The sequence below is a fragment of the Perognathus longimembris genome, chromosome 21 (genome assembly GCF_023159225.1).
Source record: "Perognathus longimembris pacificus isolate PPM17 chromosome 21, ASM2315922v1, whole genome shotgun sequence".
Classification (NCBI taxonomy): domain Eukaryota; kingdom Metazoa; phylum Chordata; class Mammalia; order Rodentia; family Heteromyidae; genus Perognathus; species Perognathus longimembris.
In genome coordinates, this window is record NC_063181.1 from 31,220,238 (window position 1) to 31,235,456 (window position 15,219).

A 15,219-nucleotide genomic window follows, 5' to 3' on the forward strand; every position below is an offset into this window, starting at 1 on the left:
TACCTCCTCCCTCAACTGCCAGTAGTGGTGTAGGCCAACAGAGGGGATTCCACTGCTACTAGGCAGCAGAGCATGTGGGCGTGGCCCCAAGACCGGCATCCCATTGGCCAGAGAGAGATGTGGAATCCTCAGGGTCTGGCCAGAATCTGGTGATGCAGGCAGAATGGGTGGGGTCATGAGGACAGCTGCTCCGGCAGCCCAATCCCCATCTAACACTGCCCACTTTGGTTTGGGGCAAGAGTGGAACTTGCTGCAGCTGGATAGATGCTCCGTTTCACATCTTCCTTGCCTGGCTTCCCTCACTCAACCACTCTGCCCACCAGAGTTTTCCCCAGGCTTCCAGTTGTCCTCCAGGGAGGGGCAGCAAGAAACACAGCTCCCTGACCATATTTGTTGTCTTTCTGTTTTCACTCCATGCAGAAGTAGCTCTAGTTTTCTAACTACATTTGCTGACACTTGTATTCTGATCTGGAGTCACTGAGTGTCCTACAGTCTTGGTAGATGCTTCTCTTCCAGTCCCAGAGGGACAGGAGGGCTCAAGAGACCTCACAGGTGCAGGGATCCTCTCCATGAGTCTTGGCTATGTTGCACCCCTAGGCCATGCCGAGTGCAGCACGTGTTTTACACACTGGGGTCTGGTGCTCTCAGAGGAATCAGAAAGACAATCGTGGGAGAAATGAGAAGTTCAGAGAAGTCTGTGCTGCATCGAACCAGGAGGAGGTGAAATCTACTCCAACACACAAAGAATCACTTGCACATAACTGAAAACAATCTGCTAACCAAGGAGTCCACTACCTAGCCACATCCAAATGATGTTGCGTGTTGAATCCACCGTGAGGATTTGAGAGCATGACAATCCATGGAGGCACGGCTAAAGGTGGCAAAGGGGTTTTATTTACAACCCCAAATCCAGAACGTACTCCATGTCCAAATATTGATCTCCTACTCCCTTCTTCTGGCCTAAATACCCAGAAGCCAGAAGCCAGAAGCCAGAGCAACCTGGATCTCCAACCTCCACCCATCTCAAACTCCAAAGCTCCATACCTCCAAACCAGCTCGCTAGTAGTCCTCCTTCCCGCAGGCCTGGCTTGCTCATGCCTCTGCCCTCTCCCAAGTCCTCCTTGAGGCCTCCAGGCCTCTCCGCAGGCCTCTGGCCTTGTCTCCCCACAGGCCCCTTGGCAGAGTCAGGCAGCGATCTGATCTGCCCAGGTGCTCTGCCCCAATCCTCCCACAGACACCTCTTGCTACTTCCTTCTCTCCCTTTCCACCCCCCACACACCACCTCTCTCCCTCTCCTCACATACACACTGCCGACCACGCCCACAAGCACGTGCTAACCCACACAACACACAAACACACACACACAAACAAACACAAACACACACACACACACACACACAACTCCCAACATGTGCCCAATATAAACCCCGCAGTCCCTCTTAAATGGCTCTGATGCCACACTCCCTCGAGCGGGTGATCACATTCCCCACTTGTTTTCATGTCCAAACAAAAGCATTGATCTTCTTTTCTGGCCAAATCTGAAACTACCCAAACCCCACCCCCATTCCAATCACACAGGACATGTGCGGTAAACCCGGCACAGAACACTAGGCTGCCTCTACCAAGGGGTCAGCAGAAAATCTCTCCCTTCAGATACACGATTCAAACAAACAAACAAAACAACATGCGGGCTAACCCTAACTAAGAATCATGACCCTGTTCAACACATTAATTAAACCATGGTAAGTCTTAGTTTTGGGGTATTTTCTGAATCTCTCTACACAGTCCATCTTGCAGCCACCTCATCTCTCGGTACTTTCCCACTGCCAGTTTCACTCGAGAGGGATGGACCCATTGCTATTTTCCTGTCACTTCAATGACTGATGATCTAGTTTTCACTGCTGAGTTTGGTCCTTACCACTTGGTTTCCAATTCAGGTGCAGGATGCCTTTTTACCCAAACCAACTGTCCAGGCAAGAAAGAGCAGGTAGAGTTTATCCCAAGAAGCCAGTGAGCTTGTAACAGCCAAGGACAGGCATGTGAAGAACACATTGCAAAACCTGCATTGACTGTGGTTAAATATTTCTATTAGTGTAGCTTCCACCAAGAAGGAAAGATTGGAGTCCACCATTTAGTGTTTCAAAGGGAGTGAACCCTTTAACACGAGGGGGCATCTTGCTTGCAGAGGAGCAAAAGGGAGGAAGTTTACCCAGTCCTGGCCAGTCTTTGTAATTAATCTGTCTTCTTGAAGATCCTAGTCATTCTTTCCAGCTGCCCTGAACTCCCTCCCCCGCCTCCTTTTCTGTAGCTGCAATGTAACTTCCAATTGATTCCTAGGGCCTTGGCTAATCCTTGAGTAGCTTGGGTCCTGAGGCCTGGCCATTGTCCGACCCCACTGCTATGGGTAAGTCAAATGCAGGAGGCATTACATGAAGTAATTATTTCAATGTTACTTGAGTGGTTTCCGGTTTTGGTTAGGAATTTCTCAGTCCAGCTTGAGAAAGTGTCCACTAGTACTAACAGATACTGATACCCATACTTTCCAGACTTTATCTCCCTGATGTTCTCTTCCCCAAATTCACCAGGGGAGGTTTGTCTTTTATCTGCGCTCTCCTCTTTTTCCCGTATTTACCTATAAGGTTTGCAAGACTCTTTTAGGCAGTGGCCCGGAGCAATTTAGAGTTCGGCATAGAAGGCATGAGCCGATGACCCTGTTTCTCAAGTGCAGTCTCCACACATGCACCCTGGCTGACACTGGTTTTCTTTTTTTTTTTTTTTTCTCACATTTTTATTATCAAACTGATGTACAGAGAGGTTACAGTTTCATACGTTAGGCATTGGATACATTTCTTGTACTGTTTGTTACCTCGTCCCTCATACCCCCCTCCCTCCTCCCCATTTCCTTTCCCCCCCTGAGGTGTTCAGTTCATTTTCCCCAAGCAGTTTTACAAGTATTGATTTTGTAGTTGTTTGTCTTTTTTTACCCTGTGTCTCTCAATTTTGGTATTCCCTTTCAATTTCCTACTTCCAATACCAGTATACAACACGGCTTCCAATACACTCAGAAAAGAATACAGAGATAGTGTAGGTACAACCACTGGAAGGTGATACAAGTACCTCAGCAATAATAGAAGCTACGGATACAGATGGGACGTTGAAAGTAGTTACAACTGTGATATAACAATCGTTTCCATAACATGGAGTTCATTTCACTTAGCATCATCTTAGGTGTTCATAAGGGTATAGCTATTGGGCTCTTGTGATGCTCTGCTATGACTTGCCTAAACCTGTACTAATTATTCCCAATAAGGGAGACCACAGAGTCCATGTTTCTTTGGGTCTGGCTCACTTCACTTAGTATAATTTTTTCCAAGTCCTTCCATTTCCTTATAAAAGGGGCAATGTCATTCTTTCTGATAGAGGCATAAAATTCCATTGTGTATATGTACCACATTTTCCTGATCCATTCGTCTAGTGAGGGGCATCCACATTCTAGCTATGACAAATTGTGCTGCGATGAACATTGTTGTGCTGGTGGCATTACTGTGATTTTGTTTGTGGTCTTTTGGATAGATACCCAAAAGTGGGGCTGCTGGGTCATAGGGGAGTTCCATGTTTAGCCTTCTGAGGAATCTCCATACTGCTTGCCAGAGTGGCTGAACCAGTTTACATTCCCACCAACAATGAAGTAGGGTTCCCTTTTGGCCACATCCCCTCCAACATTTGTTTTTGTTAGTTTTCTGGATATATGACATTCTTACTGGGGTGAGATGGAATCTCGATGTTGTTTGGATTTGCATTTCTTTTATGGCCAGTGATGTAGAGCACTTTTTCATACGTCTCTTGGCCATTCTCATTTCCTCCTCAGAGAAGTCTCTTCGTAAGTCTTTAGCCCACTTGATGAGGGACTAATGGTTCTTTGCGGTTTTGTTTTTTTGTTTTTTTTTATTTATTTTATTTTTTATTTTTTTATTAATTGGACATAAATGTTTTTACTAGGTGTTGTGCAAAGAGGGTGCAGTTACATAGTAGGGAAGTGTGTACATTTCTTATGATATCTTACGACCTGTTTTTCTATCCCTTGTCTAGGTCAGGTTGACATATATGCAATATACAATGTATCAAGAACATATACAGTATTCACAGACTTGGTCTCTACTGTCTCTCCGTCTCCCTTTGTTAACAGTCATATATCAGGGAGATCATGCCCCTTTGTTTTCTGTGTTCTAGGCTTGTCTCACTCAACATTATTTGTTCGAGTTCTGACCATTTCCCTGCGAATAACAGTATTTCACCATTCATAATCGCTATGTAGTATTCCATTGTGTATAAGTACCATATTTTTTGGATCCATTCATCTGTGGAGGGGCATCTGGGTTGTTTCCATATTTTAGCTATTGTGAATTGTGCCGCGATAAACATGGAAGTACAAATGCCTTTTTGATATCTTGGATTTTGCTGTTTAGGATAGATGCCTAGGAGTGGTATGGCTGGGTCATAGGGTAGGTCTATATTGAGCTTTTTGAGAAACCTCCATACTGTTCTCCAAAGTGGTTGTACTAATTTGCACTCCCACCAACAATGGAGAAGGGTTCCTCTTTCCCCACAGCCCCTCCAGCATTTGTTGTTTCCTGAGTTCAGAGTATAGGCCATTCTAACTGGGGTGAGGTGGTATCTCAGGGTTGTTTTTATTTGCATTTCCTTTACTAGCAGGGATGTTGAGCATTTCCTCATATGTTTCTTTGCCATTTTTATATCTTCTCTTGTGAAGTCTCTCTTTAGCTCTTTTGCCCATTTCCTAATAGGTTTATTGGGCTTGGAGGGGCTTAGTTTTTTGAGTTCTCTGTAGATGACCGATATCAGGCCTTTGTCTGTTGCTGTGCTGGTAAATATCCTTTCCCATATCGTTGGCTGTCTTTCTATTTTGGTGGCTATGTCCTTAGCTGTGCAGAAACTTTTTAATTTGTAGTAGTCCCATTTGTCGAGTCTTTCTCCTATTTGTTGTGCCCCTGGGACTCTATTCAGGAAGTTCCTTCCTGTGCCTATAAGTTCTAGTGTCTTTCCTACTCTGTCCTTCAGTAGTTTCAAGGATTCAGGTCTGATGTTGAGGTCCTTGATCCATTTTGAGTTGATCTTGGTGCATGGTGATAGGCTTGGGTCTACTTTGAGTTTTCTGCATATGGCTGCCCAGTTTTCCCAGCACCAGTAGTTGAAGAGGCTATGTTTATTCCATTGTATGTCTTTAGCTCCTTTGTCGAATATCAGTTGGCTGTAAGAGTGCGGTTTTATTTCTGGGTCTTCAGTTCTAATCCATTGGTCTTCCGATCTGTTTTTATACCAATACCATGCTGTTTTTGTTATGATGGCCTTGTAGTAGAGCTTGAAGTCAGGTATTGTGATACCTCCTGCACTGCTTTTTTTGCCTAGAATTGTTTTGGCTATTCTAGGTTTTTTGCTGTTCCATATGAATTTATGGATTGGTTTCTCTATTTCAGTGAAGAATGTGGCTGGGATTTTGATAGGCATTGCATTGAATTTGTATAACAGTTTGGGCAATATGGCCATTTTCACTATATTGATTCTGCCTACCCATGAGCATGGGAGGTCTTTCCATCTCCTTGTGTCTTCTTTGATTTCCCTTATTAAATTTTTGTAGTTTTCATTGAATAGTTCCGTCACGTCCTTGGTTAAGTTGATCCCTAGGTACTTTATTCTTTTTTTGGCTACTGTAAATGGAATTGTTTCCATAATTTCCTTTTCTGTTTGTCTATTGCTGGTGTACAGAAAAGCTGCTGACTTTTGTGGGTTGATTTTGTATCCTGCTACTTTGCCAAATTGGTTTATTAGGTGTAGGAGTTTGGGTACTGAGTTTTTTGGGTCCATCAGATATAAGATCATGTCGTCTGCGAATAGGGATAACTTGATTTCTTACTTGCCGATGTGGATCCCTTTGATGTCCTCCTCTTGCCTTATTGCGATGGCTAGGGATTCCAGCACTATGTTGAACAGAAGTGGGGAGAGTGGGCATCCTTGTCTTGTTCCTGAGTTTAGAGGGAATGATTTAAGTTTCTCTCCATTTAATATGATATTAGCAGTTGGTCTGTTGTATATGGCTTTTATTGTTTTGAGGAATGTTCCATCTATTCCTGTTCTCTCCAAAGCTTTTAATAGGTATGGATGTTGTATTTTGTCAAAGGCTTTTTGGGCATCGACTGAGATAACAATGTGATTCTTGATTTTAGTTCTGTTTATGTGGTGAATTACGTTGATTGATTTACGGATGTTGAACCATCCTTGTGACTGAGGGATGAAGCCTACTTGGTCATGATGTATGATATTCTTGATCAGTTTCTGGATCCTATTAGCTAATATTTTATTGAGGAGCTTTGCATCTGTGTTCATTAGTGATATTGGTCTGTAGTTCTCTTTTTTTGTTGGATCTTTGCCTGGTTTGGGAATGAGTATGATATTAGCTTCGTAGAATGAGTTTGGGATTTCTCCCTCCATTTCTATTTCGCGGAAGAGTTTGAGGAGTATTGGTATTAGCTCCTCACTAAAGGTTTTGTAGAATTCGTTGGTGAATCCATCTGGGCCTGGGCTTTTCTTAGTAGGGAGGTTCTTGATTACCTCCTGTATCTCACCGTAAGTTATTGGTTTATTTAGTTGATTTATTTCTTCTTGGCTCAGTTTGGGCAGTTTGTACTTCTCTAAGAATTGATCCATTTCTGTAAAATTATTGTTTTTTGCTGAGTAGAGGTTTTGGAAATAGCTCCTTATGATTGTTTGAATATCGTGTGTACTTGTTGTAATTTTTCCTGTGGAGTCCCTGATTTTACGAATATGAGTCTCTTCTCTTCTTTTTTTTGTAAGTCTTGCAAGGGGTCTGTCAATTTTGATTATTTTCTCAAAGAACCAGCTTTTAGTCTCATTTATTTGTTGAATGGTCTTTCTATTTTCAATCAGATTTATCTCTTCTTTAATCTTTGTGATCTCTCCCCTCCTAGTCGTTTTAGATTCTGTCATTTCTTGTTTCTCCAGTTGTTTTAGTTTCATCGTGAGGGTATTCACCTGCTCTGCTTCCATTCTTTTAATGTGGGTGCTGAGTGCAATGATCTTGCCCCTCAGCACTGCCTTAGCTGTGTCCCATAGGTTTCTTTGTGATGTGTTTTCTTTGTCATTGTGGCTTATGAATTCGTTGATTTCATCTTTAATTTGATCTGTGGCCCAAGTGTTGGATAGCAGCGTGGGGTTTAGCCTCCAAGAGTGTGTATAGGCTCTGTGGTATCCTTTGTTGTTGAGGGTTACCTTTAATCCACTGTGATCAGATATAATACATGGGATGACGTCAATACTTTTGTATTTGCTGAGGTTCTTTGTGTGGGCTATGACGTGGTCTATTTTGGAATATGATCCATGGGCTGCTGAAAAGAAGGTGTATTGGGTCTCTGTGGGGTGAAAGGTTCTATATAGGTCTGTTAGATCCATTTGGGAAATGGTGTTATTTAGGTCCTCAGCTCCCTTACTAATCTTCTGGGTGTTGGATCTGTCTCTTGGAGAGAGAGGAGTATTAAAGTCACCCACTATGATTGTGTTTGCGTCTATCTTGCTCTGTAATTCTTTGAGAATTTGCTTGACATATGTCGGGCCTCTTTTGTTTGGTGAGTATACATTTATCACTGTGATTTCTTGATTCTGGATTTTTCCTTGTATTAATATGTAGTGTCCTTCTTTGTCTTTTTGAGTGAACTTTAAAGAGAAGTCCAGCTTGTCTGAGATCAGGATGGCTACACCTGCCGTTTTGGTGGATGCATTTGCTTGGTAGATCTTGCTCCATCCTTTCACTCGAAGCCTGTTTTTGTCCCTTGCTGTAAGGTGGGTCTCTTGTAGACAGCAGATGTCAACTTTTTGTTTGCGAATCCATTCTGCTAGTCTGCTCCTCTTTATCGGGGAGTTTAAACCATTTATATTTAAAGAGATCAAGGATAAGGGTGTTTTTTCTCCTTCCATTTTCTTGGTGGGCTGTTTTTTCTTCTTTTTTTTTTTTCTTGTCTTTAGTGAGCTTGTATTTCTGCTGGACTTTGGCTATTGAAGTTTCTTTCTGATTCTGTCTGTGTGTCTTTTACGATCTCTGTTGGCTGGGGTTCCCCTCTTAATATTCGCTGTAGGGCTGGTTTTTTTATTCACATACTCCTTTAGCTCCTCTTTGGTGTGGAAAGATCTGGTTCTCCCTTCGAATGTGAACTCCAATTTCGCTGGATATTTGATCCGAGGTTGTAAATTGTTATTCTGGAGTACTTGGATGGTGTTCTTCCACTCACTTCGAGCTTGGTAAGTTTGTGTGGATAAGTCGGATGTTATTCGAATCCTCTTCCCATTGAAAAAAGTTTCCTTCTTCGCTTTGGCTGAATTCAGAATTTGCTCTTTAATCTTGAGGTCTGTAGTCTTGAATATTATGTGCCTTGGGGTGGCTTTCCTGGGGTCTGGCCTGCCAGGTGTCCTATAGGCTTCGGTTACCTGGATGGGGTCCTCTGTGAGATTGGGGAAGTTTTCTGCAATAACTTTATTGAGAACATGATTAAGCCCTCTGCTCTGGTATTCGGCTCCTTCTTCTATTCCAATTATGCACAGATTATATCTCTTGTCTTTGTCCATTAGTTCCTGGATTAGTCTTCCCTGAAGCTTCACCTTTTCTTGGAGTGTGGTCATTTTCTGGTTGTTGTCAGCTGCTTCATCGTCCAGGCGAGAGATTCTGGATTCTATATGGTCTACTCTTTGTGTTATGGTTTCAATTACGGAGTTTATGGATGTCAGAGAGCTATTTATGGTTGTCATATCAGCTCTGATCGTGGAGATTTCTTCCTTTAAAGAGTTGTATTTTAAATCTATTTTTTCATGCATTTCAATTCTCAGGATGTGGAGATTTTCTTTAAAGGCAGCTTGCATTGTATCCATTTTTGCTTCCATTTCTTTAAAGCAGGCTTGCATTGTATCCAGTTTTGCTTCCATTTCTTTCTTGGCTTCCTGGGTGTCCTTCCAGATTTCTGCTCTAAATTCCTGGAATTGTTTTCTGATTTCATTTCTGACGCTTTCGATCATTCCTGTTAACATGGCCTCATTTGCTTTTTTAGTCTCCATCTCCTCTTCAGTCGTGCTGCTTTTTGGAGCTGGCGAGTTGGCTTGGCCTTTGATTAACTGTGTTATGTTTCTTTGTGATTTGCGCATCTGGAGATCTGGATGGCTTCTCAGGTTTGGTTTGTAGCTCCTCCCTCCCTCCTGTGTAGATGTGTCTACGGCAGCAGGTGCTGCCGCTGTGGCCCCGCCCACCAGTGCAGGGTACGCCTACCAGAGCGGGCGCTGTCGCCGGGGGCCCCACCCTCCTGTGCGCTGTGCGTCCACTGCAACAGGCACTTCGGCGGGATATGCCTCCCAGAGCAAGTCCTGGGTTGTTGGGTTGTGCTTGGGCCCTCCCACGAGTCCGTTGGGGGGGGCGGTATGTGTGGGGCCCAGTGGGATCGACTGTCCGGGTGTGGCTTGTCACCTTCAGACCTCACCTCTGCTGTGAGTGGGGGACGTGATCAGGCTCAGGTGACCCTGCTGGGCTGGTATTGCCCACCAGCGCCTTTGATTTTAGTTGTAAGAGTCTGCGAGGTCCAGGTGTCTCGGTTGGGGCTTGCACAACCGACCGTCTCCCAGCCCCTGTTGGGAAGGGGGCGGGGCCGGTTCTGCCAGTTCAGGAACCTGTGGAGTGTTGGTGCTGCTGAGCCCTTCCCCTGCTAAACTGACTTCCCAGCACCTGATGGGAGCTTCCCCGCCTGATTTGGGGGTTCTTTGTTCCCTCAGGGGTGGGGGAGGGGGAGGGAGGGCACTCACTTTTGCTGCTTTGTGTGTGTGTCCCTCGCAGCCGTTGGCCCTCCAGGGGTTGGCTAAGTGTCGTGGTGGCTCCCCTGTTCCCTCTTTCTGCCGCGCTGGGTTCCCTTGTCCAAACCCGGTGTGGACCCGACCTTCTCGTCGCTGCCGGTGTGTGTCTTGGTCCGCACCCTGCCTTGTGTCCGTGGGGTCTCCCCCTATATGAATTCTGTGCTCCTGGCAGCCTGTCTGCCGATCGCCGGGTTCCCCTTTCCCAGCCTGACCCTGTTTGGGCCAGGGTCGGCTGGTGGGGGGAGGGTGCCCCGGGGATTCTCCGGCTCCGTGTAGGTTTTCGGTTCTTCTTTTTTGCTCCTTTTTGTTTTCCTGCATTTCTCCACTGCTTCTGGCTGCTGGTTTTGCTGGGTTCTTGATGTGGTGTTGGGTGTTGGAGTTCGCAGCTCACTATGCCGTTGGAGCGAGTCGGGGTGCCTCCCTATTCTATCGGCGCCATCTTTCCTCATTTTTATTATTTTTAAATGCATAATTCTGCTGTTTTTAATGCAATATTTAAATGCCTTTTTTTTTTTTTACCAGAGTTGCTTCTGGATTTGTTTGTTTGTTTATTTATTTACTCTATTCAGGATGATGACATTTTAGCTCTTCTTTTTCTTGGTCACTTCTGGTGTTTGTTCACACGGGTGGGGAGCCTGCATAGCCAGCCGCCCCCTCTAAGGCCCAGGCAGGGTGGAGAACGCTGGTTCCCTGTGAAGCTTCTCCTTCCCGCTGGGATTGCGGCAAGGACTCGCTATGGAGCCAAGCTGGGACAGATCCAGACTGACCTTGAACTCTGGATCCTATCTCTGCCTTCCTAGTGCTAGAACTATCAAGATGAACCACCATGCCGACCTATACGCAGGGACTTGTAATTTGCAGGTTTAGCTTTCACTGAGTTGGGAGGGCCCAGGGCCATCAATACTCAACCTAGAACCCTAGATTTCCCCCCAAATGTATCCACTTTATAAGGAGAAGCTCTGGATAGTCCTTGGTGGTAGTAAATGTGGGCTGATTATGTTTTTCAAGTTGCAATTTGGGATTATAGATCAAATAGAAAAACTCTAAACAACAAAAACAACAACGACAAAAAGAACCCATAATATATCTATGCATGTTATATGAAAAAGCTGTTTATTTGAAACCATATATTATTCTGTAATATTTGCTATTCTGTTACACAAAGGGCGGTATTTATATAAAACATAACTAATTCATACTGGCAGTTGATAGTAATTAGCCATAGACTAATTAAATAAATGATACATGTGAGAGAATATAATAATATTCTTGTAATGTTTCTATTCTCTGCTGCAACAATGTTTAAGTCTTTTAAAAAGTATATATCATATACTTAATTTTCATAGGTTACATTAGTATGTCCTTAAAATATATGACTATTTTTTTAAAAGACACAATTATAATAGAAATAACTGAGCAATTATTATATATCTTTAATGAAAATAATGATGTATTGTTTCATGTTATATTCAGACATTTTGTTGGTGTGCCAGTCCTGGGGCTGGGTGCTATCTCTTAGTTTTTTGCTCAAAGCTAATGCTCTACCATTTGAGCCACAGCTCTACTTCTGTTTTTTTTTTTTTTTTGGTTGTTTGTTTTTTGGTGGTTAATTGGAGATAAGAATCTCACAGATGTTTTGTCTGGACTGGCTTTGAACTGTTATCCTCAGATCTCAGCTTCCTGAGTAGCTAGGAGTACAGGTATGAGCCACTAGTGGCAAATATATTTGGATATTTTTATTCTTTCTGTAACTTGGTTCAGCTTTTGAGACTGAATTCAATCAAATTAACATTCAGTGCAGGTTACCTTCACTGAATGGTAACTCTGAAGACCAGGTATCAGGTCAGTGATAGCATCAAGCTTTGTGTTCTCTCAGCAAAGGCCTTAGACCACCTAAGAGTTTACCTATTAGCTATGGCAGAGGTTTAGACTTGCAGGAATTAGGTTTCAGTTCCCCAAATGTCCACTCACATTGTACTCATGGGCTTGTTCTAGCTGACCATTTGTTAATTGATCTTTTCAGCTGTAGCTTCACATTTTATGTTAGCCATGTCTAAAATGTCCTTTAGTCTTAAACACTGAAGTGCATTAGGTATCACTGTAAGTGAAAGCTCTCACAGGGAAAATGCTTTTCAAGTGTAAAAGTAATTTTAGTTTGTGCAATAAAAAAACCCAAAAACAACAACCCCCCTAAATTCTAAATAAGTTATAGTTTCCCTAATGGAGTGAAAAGATGCTGGGTAGCTTGGTTATTCTCTTCTGGAAATTAGATTTTTGAGTGTATTTTAGTAGTCTTGTTTCCAAAAATTCAGTCTTTGTTTTTAATTATTTTCCTGGCATTGTTTGACACTGTATTGCAACCCACATGTAACACTGAAGAATATATCATTTCCTGGGGTTCCTTAAGATCTCTTCACACATTATCAAACTGTTGTGAAGAAACACAGCATCTAAGTCTTGGCCTCCACTCTCATCCCCTATACATTTCCAGACAAAAAGAGCCTTCTCCATGTTCATTGCTGCATTACTCACAATAACCAAATTATGGAAACAGCCCAGATGCCCTAGAGCAGATGAGTGGATCAAAAAGAGAACATATACAAAAAGGAATTTTACTCATCGAATATTAAGAAGAACACTGTGCCATTTGCAAAGAAATGGACAGACCTAGAACGAATCATGTTAAATGAGGTAAGCCAAGCTCAAAGAAACAACACATGCATTCGCTCATAAGTGGGAGGTAGAGCTAAAATATAACTGGACATGAAAACCTGAGCACCATTCCAAGCATTCACACATAGTCAGACCAAAGGAAGATGCCAGAAGGGAGGGACCCACAGCTTTAACTCTCCGGAACAGGTGGAATCCTATTTATCAAAACAAATGGCAGGAAATAGAAACATGGGTTTGTTTGTTTATTTATTTATTTATTTATTTATTTATTTATTTATTTATGTTGTTGCTGTTGGTAGTGTTTCTTTTTCTACTTCTGGAGGGGTCACAGGAAGGGAGGGAAGAAGGGTGAACAATGTAATCATGGCATTCAGTATATACTATGTGGAAAATGAACTTACAACTAGTGAGCAGGGATGAGAGGGGAAACTTGGGTAAAGTGAAGGAAGAGGTGACATTGTCCAAAAGGAAAATGTACACATTAGCTGAATTATGAAATGGTAACCCTCTGTACAACACCTTAATAATGACAATAATATTATATGTAGATATAACATATATATCATATGTATGTTTATATGTATAATCTTCTTTTCCTACACTTATAAAACATAATTTTATGGCAGGATAATGTTAATATTTTTCAATGACCAGTAATAAGGATAGCCATCTTGTCATGGAAGAACTCACCTATGGTGTCAAAAATCTCAGTACATGCTTCTGTACATTTTTAAGAAACTGAAATTCATCCGAGCCTCAGTGTGGCAAGAAAGACAAACATATCTCTTTTTTTGGTACTATTTCATGCAAAGTTTGTTGGACATGTTGCTGATAAGATCTTTTCTTTTTGGTTGTTTTGATCAGTTGTGGGCCTTGAACTCTGGGCCTGGGCACTGTCCCTGAGCTCTTCAGCTCCAGGCTAGTGCTCACTTGAGCTACAGTGCCACTCCCAGTATTCTGGTGGTTAATTGGAGATCAGAGTTTCATGAACTTCCAGGGCTGGCTTTGAACCGCCATCCTCAGATCTCAGCCTCCAGAGTAGTTAGGATCACAGGTGTGAGCCACGAGGGCCCAGCCTTTCTAGTCTTTTGGTAGGAAGTCTGTAGACTGATGGGGGGGGGCTGGGAAGGGGCCAGGATGGGAGATGGAGGCGGTGGTGGAGTGGGGGTGGAGCAGGAGCTGGGTGAGGTTGATATGTCAGACCTCCCCCCACCCCCAGGGCAGGGGAGGGTCCAGCGTGCATGCTTGCATGGCGAGCATCGAGGCTACGAAGCCATGCATGCTGAAATGGTTCTCATCGCCGTGGCTCCTTTGGTGGTAGCTCAGCTGCTCCTGGTGCAGTGGGAGATGGAGCTGCAGCTGAAGCTGCGCTGGTGGAGGTTTCTAGTGGCCTGGACCCTCTCTACCATTGCAGCCTTTGTCACCTTCTGAACCACATGACCATCTCTAGAACAGACAATTCCAAAGGTTGGTTTATAAATGGTTCCTATTGGTCTATAAAATTAGCCCTGCCACTGACATTGTTGGTTACATGGCTGTCATGTTTACCCTCTTTGGTCTTCATTTTTTGCTCAAGATTAAACCAGAAATGGTACAGACTTTGGCATTTCTTCTCTTTTCTATGGCCTCTACTATGGAGTTCTTGAGTGAGAAAAGTGCAGACCACATGGTATCTACCACAGGTTTCTACAGTGAGTCAGGCATGCTTACTAACCACCTTTGGGACAGAGTGTGTGGACAAGTCTTTGTGGATGTCAGTGAAGAGGGCACTATTGAGAACACATGCAGACTGTCCTGCAGTCACGTATTCCATGAGTTTTGTATCCACCACTGGTGTGCATTGTGGGAAAGAAGCAGACGTGCCCTGATTGCATAGAGAAGGGAGATCTGAGGAGTATGTTCAGCAGTCCAAGAATCTTTGGGGTTACCTTATCCCACTTCCAACCTTCTTGCAGCATGGTCACAGATACATTTACAGCATACCTGTGGATCTCAGGATGTTTTCTTATACCAGCAGGCTCAAAGAAGTTGGTACACAAGGCCTCCATGGTTGTGAGTTGTTGCCCCTCTCCACCTTCATGCTGCCTCCAGCTCCTGCTTCTCTCCTCCCCCCATTCTCAACCTTTGCCTCTTATTTCCTGCGTGGAGGGAAAAGAGTTTTCTTCTAGACTGGAACAGGTGGAACATGTAGGCGGGTCCAAGGAGGGCCTTGCCACCATGCTGGTGACCTCTAATTCTTAACACATTGACAGCTGTGGGAGGCCACACGCCACATATGGACAGCTGTGAGGCTAGCATCAATACTTGGTCGCCTGGCAACCTGTCATCATTGGCCTGGTACAAGACATCACTGCATCCTGGGTCTGGAATAGTCAGGGAGAGCGTCTGTGGAGAACCCACCCACTGCCATGGACCTCAGGGCGCTCTCCTTGCTGCCCACACAGACCTGTATGGGAAAGACTCAGGGGTGCCTGGGTTACTCAGGACCTCCCTGGCTGTGTCCAGCTAAGGCCTAGGTGAGCACAAGTTCTGTATAGAGGCTTCCAGACCGAAGCCGCTAGGAATTCAGAAAGAGGACACCGGTGCCTAGCATCACTGTGTTTCAAGGGAATATGGCCCAGCCTGGCT

General features: G+C 43.8%; 1 pseudogene; it reads left to right on the forward strand.

Annotated features, from left to right (window-relative positions):
* The first annotated feature begins 13,728 nt into the window (after nucleotides 1–13,728).
* On the forward strand, nucleotides 13,729–14,832 carry LOC125339382 (annotated as a pseudogene).
* The last annotated feature ends 387 nt before the right edge of the window (nucleotides 14,833–15,219 follow it).